The 5,853-nt window shown below is 39.5% G+C and overlaps 1 pseudogene; it reads left to right on the forward strand.

The window, feature by feature from the left end:
* Positions 1 to 4,288: 4,288 nt before the first annotated feature.
* On the forward strand, positions 4,289 to 5,479 carry LOC114091741 (growth arrest-specific protein 7 pseudogene; annotated as a pseudogene).
* The last annotated feature ends 374 nt before the right edge of the window (positions 5,480 to 5,853 follow it).

Consider the following 5,853-nt stretch of genomic DNA (forward strand, 5'->3'; position numbering starts at 1 on the left):
TATGCAGAAGTACAATTACTCACCGTTTGTAGTGGCCATTTCTAGATTATGACCTTCCTAATGAGAATGTCAAATAAACCCTGTTGGTACACCCTGTTATGGTGAGATTACAATAAATCATTGGGTCAGTCTTGAAGCAGGACACGAAGCATTTATTCACTAGCTGGTGGGCCAAGGGACAGGCTGCAGGTCTACACCCTTTGACCCTTTCCAAGGGTTAGAGTACACCTTTATTGTCCAAAACCACATTAATCCTAAGTGGCTGTTGCTATGATTCAAAACCATAAATAAAGGTCATGAGATCTAAAATCATAAGCAGAAGGGGAAGTGAGCCAAAACGACTCTAGTTGAGTCCAAGTTAAAGAATGGTTACTAACATCTAGACAATCATTCTCTGACAGGGTACATTGCCCAAGAAAAATGGGAACCAAAAAGAGAACAATTTTATATTGTATAAGAAGAATAGAAACATTTGTGTTTCTAAGCAGGGTGTGCTAAGCAAGATCAGAAAGGCAGAGGTGGGGTGTTCCCATGGAAGAATCATTTCTTACATGACATGGAATCTTAGTGCAAATTGGAGTGTTTGGTCACTGCCCATATAGCCTGGCCCATAACAACCCGTTGCTACCCTACACAGTACTTACTTCACATCAAATTGTTTACCTAATATGTTTGAATGACAAGTACAGTGTAAAAGACACAAGACATAGTAAAAATTTTAAAGTGGAAAATAGTTATTAATAAAATTGAAGAAGCCAGGCTTGGTGGCACATAACTGTAATCCCAGCAGCTCAGGAGGCAGAGGCAGAAGGATTGCAAGTTCAAAAGCCAGCCTCAGCATATAAGTGAGGCCCTAAGCAACTTAGCAAGAACCTGTCTCAAAATACAGAAAAGGGCTGGGGTTGTGGCCAATGACTAAGTGCCCCTGGCTTCAATCCCATAGTACCAATATCAATAATAATAATTATAGTAAAATTGAAGAAAGAAAATCTTCACATATTTACTCTGGATTTAGCTTAGTGAATTGGTGATGGATGCAATGAACTTTATGTTTCCCCTCATCTCCAAAATACTCATATGTTGAAGTCCTATCCCTCAATGTGACAGTATTAGGATGTGGGACCTTTGAGAATGAACTAAGTGATGAGATGGAGCCTCATGAATGGGATTAGTACCATTATAAACTGGACCTTGGTGAGCTCTCTTGCCCTCTTCACCATCTCAGAATACAAGAGAAGTCTGTAGCCTGCAGTCTGGAAGAGGACCCTCACCAGAACCCAACCATGCTGGCACCCTGATCTCAGAATTCCCAAACCCCAGAACTATAAGGAATACATAACTGTTGTTTATAAGCCACCCATGCTGTGGTGTTTTGTTACAGCAACCCTAATGGACTGATACAGTGGCCTGAGAATGACATGGCAAAGATCCCTCAAAATTCTTTGGTTGAGGGTTAGATTACTGTTAGAGACTGCTGCTATTCTCCCTCCCTCATTTTCTTGTCCTCCCTGAGCTCCCTTGTAACACATCTTCTTTTAATAACTTGTGATGTGACTTATTTGTCCATGCTATTTTCAGTGCTTTATCCTGAGCCAGCTAAAGCAGAAGGGCAGTTAGGCAGAGGCCCAGAAGATGAATCTGTGGATAGGGAAGATTATCATATAGTTTATCTTCTAAACAGTAAAATTTTGAGAATTGAAAGGGGATATCAAAAGTTGTCATAATTTTATAATTTTTGAAATATCTATTTTTGATCAACAAGTTGGTTTGATTATTTTAGTTGATCTATAATATAATGCCAAAATATTGATTTGGGTGTCAACATACTTTATATACAGAGATATGAAAAATTGTGTATTAAGAACTGTAAAGCAAAAAAAAAAAAAAAGTACATGTATAAAGGCATGAATTGGCATGAACATACTTTAGATTACAGAGATATGAAAAATTGTGCTCTATATTGTAATAAGAATTGTAATGCATTCAACTGTTGTCATGTATTTTAAACAATAAAATCAATAAAAGATTTAAAAATCTTAAAAAATAATAATAAAGATATAAGCTATATCTGTGTATATTAAAGCAAAATTTTAAAACTTCATGTTGATTTTAGGAACACTAAAAATAACAAAATCAGAATAATTACTTTAGTCACACATTCACATACTATAATCAGTTTCTTAACCATATAGACATATGCCAATAGAGAATCATTAGCATTTTTCTGAAAAATCTTTTCGTGGGCATAATATTACTTTTTAAACTTTTTTTCTCTGCTGTACTGGGGATGGAACCCAGGGCACTTTACCACTGAGCCACATCCTCAGCCCTTTTTATTTGTGACAAGGTATTGCTAAATTACTGATTCTGGTTTTGAACTCTTAATCCTCCTGCCTCAGCCTCCTGAGCCGCTGTGATTACAGGCATGTGCCACCTCAAATTTAATCTTATGTACTGTTTCACTTCTCACTCTTAAATTTGTTCAGCTTTTCCTTTGCTCTCATAAGGAATAAATTTCATAAGGATAAATTTTAGTGTATTTCTATTTATAAGTATTTGTTGTTTTTTGTTTATTTGTTTATTCTTGTAGTGCTGGGGATCAAATCCATGAGCTACACTTCCAGCCCTACTTGCAAGTTTTGTAATTTCAGTAATTAGAATTTGCTAAAAATTTTGGAAATGGATATTTTTGGGGTGCTTCATTTCTTAAATATTTCTCATTTTAAATACAATGCACTCAGAAAGAACTGGCTTATCAAAAGGTTCAATGACTCAGGGTTTTTTTTATTTCTTTTTTTTTTGTTGTTGTTGTTTTTTAACAGTTCTTATGAGACTTAGGTATTTTTAACAATTTGACTAATAGTAGTTTTTGTGTTGTTGTTTTGTGGTGCTAGGGATTGTACTTACATGCTAAGTACATATTCTACCACTGAGCTACATTCCCACCCCATAAGAGTTCTTATTTGAATTCAAATAAACCTCAGTAAAATTTTATAGTTTAAACTGTGTATATATAAAATATTTATTAATTTAGAGTATAGCTTCTATTTTCATTGGTATATTGTTGCAATTTTAAAAAACAATTATGAATTATATTTGTGCCTCAACCAAATCCAAGAACATTTCTAATCCTAGATTTCTTAATTTAATAAGAACATTGTTTCACCATAAAGCTGTATTCCATCAAAGTTTACCTTTCCAATATCAATGAAAACAAAATCATTTTATCTTTGATGCATTTACTTTTTGCTCTGAAATGATAATAATATTTATAATAAACTGGGTGTGGTGGTGCATGCCTGTAATCCCAGTGACTCAGGAGACTGAAGCAAGAAGATTGTAAGTTTGAGGCCAGCCTCAGCAATATAGCAAGGCCCTGAGTAACACAGTGAGACCATGTCTCAAAATTAAAAAATGAAAAGGAATGAGAATGTAGCTCAGTGGTAAAGCTCCCTAAGGTTCAATCCCCAATATGAAGAAAAATAATTAATAGACAATAAAAAATAAAAATTTTATTTGCTTCCATGGATTACATGAAAAAAAAATCAATTTAAAAAAGTTTTTAATTTGTTCTTTTTAGTTATACATGACAGTAGAATGTATTTTGACACATCATAGGAAAAAAAATTAAATGAAATTATTGGAATTAACTTAAATGTCCAAAGACATCAATATAAAACAGACCTGATTAAACTTATTGCTAATTTCTTTCCGCTAAGACAGATGGAGCATTAACAAATATCATTTTACTTTTCACATGAGCACAAGAAAACTTAGACTTGAAAGTGAGAAAATTAACTTAGACTGCCATTTGATTTAAATGGAAAGAATGCCTCACAGAGGGTAAGTAAATTCATCTCTGCTTCTGCATGTATTACATGGTTATCCTCAGGCGTAGTCGTTTTGTTTTTGTCCTGCAGTATTGGGGGTTGAACCCAGGGCCATATGGCAGTTCAAGCAAGTAGTCCACCTCACTGAGCTATAGCCCTTCATTAAGAACTTGTTTTGACTCTCTCCTGGAGTTCATCCATCGTCCTCGGTGGGTGAGCCTCCTGGGTCCTGCAGTGTGGCAGAGCCTGCAGAAACCGGAGCCTGGATCTGCTAGTTTCTGGAAACCTTCAGGGACACTTCAAATCTACAGAGTAGAAACTATCCTGCCTCAGATCCACACGGCTAGATGGGAAGACACACAAACAAAATGAAAAAACAAGGGAATAAAGTGCTCCAAACAAACCAAGCTGCTCCCATAAGAGAATCCATCAAAGAAATGTCAGAGAAGGAGTTCAGGATGTATTTAGTAAAACTGTTCTACGACTTAAAGAATTATCTAAGAGAGCAGGCACAGGAGTTATGCAGTAAAATAACAGATTCGCTTCAGGAGATGAAAGATCACTTCTGTAAAGATATATTAGAGGTCCTGAAAAGAAATGAAGAAGAAATCCTTGAAGTGAAGGAATCACTAAACCAACTTAAAAGTTCAATGGAAAGTATTACCCACAGACAAGACCATTTGGAAGACAGAACCTCAGGCAATGAAGACAAAATATATAATCTTGAAAATAAAGTTGATCCCACAGAGAAGATGACATTCCCTCACCCAGACACCATGCCTGAACAACAACTGCTAAAGCCAACCGAGTGGAGCTACTGTGACTACTTCTGGGCTGATAAGAAGGATCCCCAAGGCAATGGCACGGTGGCTGGGTTCGAACTGCTGCTCCAAAAGCAACTGAAAGGCAAACAAATGCAGAAAGAAATGTCTGAATTCATCCTAGAGAGGATAAAGATTGAAGAAGAATATGCAAAGAACTTGGCTAAGCTCTCTCAGAACTCCTTGGCTGCACAGGAGGAAGGCTCCTTGGGAGAAGCCTGAGCCCAGGTGAAGAAGAGTCTGGCAGATGAAGCAGAAGTTCATCTCAAGTTCTCCGCCAAGCTTCACAGCGAGGTAGAGAAGCCCCTAATGAACTTTCGTGAGAACTTCAAGAAAGACATGAAAAAGTGTGACCACCATATCGCTGACCTCCTCAAGCAGCTCGCCAGCCGCTAAGCGTTGGTGGAGAAGGCCCCGAAAGCCCTCACTGAGTGGCAGAGAGACCTGGAGATGAAGACCCAGCAGCTGGAGATCAAGCTGAGCAATAAGACAGAGGAGGACATCAAGAAGGCACGGAGAAAGTCCACACAGGCTGGTGACGACCTCATGCGCTGTGTGGACCTCTACAACCAGGCCCAGTCCAAGTGGTTTGAAGAGATGGTGACCACCACTTTGGAGCTGGAGCGGCTGGAGGTGGAGAGGGTGGAGATGATCCGGCAACATCTGTGTCAGCACACACAGCTGCGGCATGAGACAGACATGTTCAACCAAAGCACAGTCAAGCCTGTGGACCAACTGCTTCGAAAAGTGGACCCGGCCAAAGACAGAGAGCTACAGGTCAGAGAGCACAAAACGGGCAACATTTGCCCTGTGGACATGGAGATCTAGACACGCCTGTGCGGGCCCCCGGGGGTCCTGCCCAGGAGAGGGGCTGGTGGCTCCCGCTGGGTGACGCTGCCCTCCCACCCACTCTCCTGTCCACTGAGGAGAGAGGAGAGAGCGGCAATTCCAGAAGGGTGATCTGGATGGCCCAGCTGGGGAATCCCAAATATACCCAGGCCAAGAAGACAGACCTGCAACCCCGCCCTTGTCTCCAAGACTGAAGCCCCCCCAAACCCTGTGCCATGCTTGTTGCTCTGAGAACAAACTGAGGCTGGAACTTTGTGGTCCCTGCTGAGTTCCATAAGGGTGGCCGTCACACACTTGTGCCCTTGGGTACCCCAAAGCCCATCCTCCAGCTGGTCCCTTTATCTCCAGGGCTT

This window comes from Marmota flaviventris, chromosome 3 (assembly GCF_047511675.1).
Source record: "Marmota flaviventris isolate mMarFla1 chromosome 3, mMarFla1.hap1, whole genome shotgun sequence".
Lineage (NCBI taxonomy): Eukaryota > Metazoa > Chordata > Mammalia > Rodentia > Sciuridae > Marmota > Marmota flaviventris.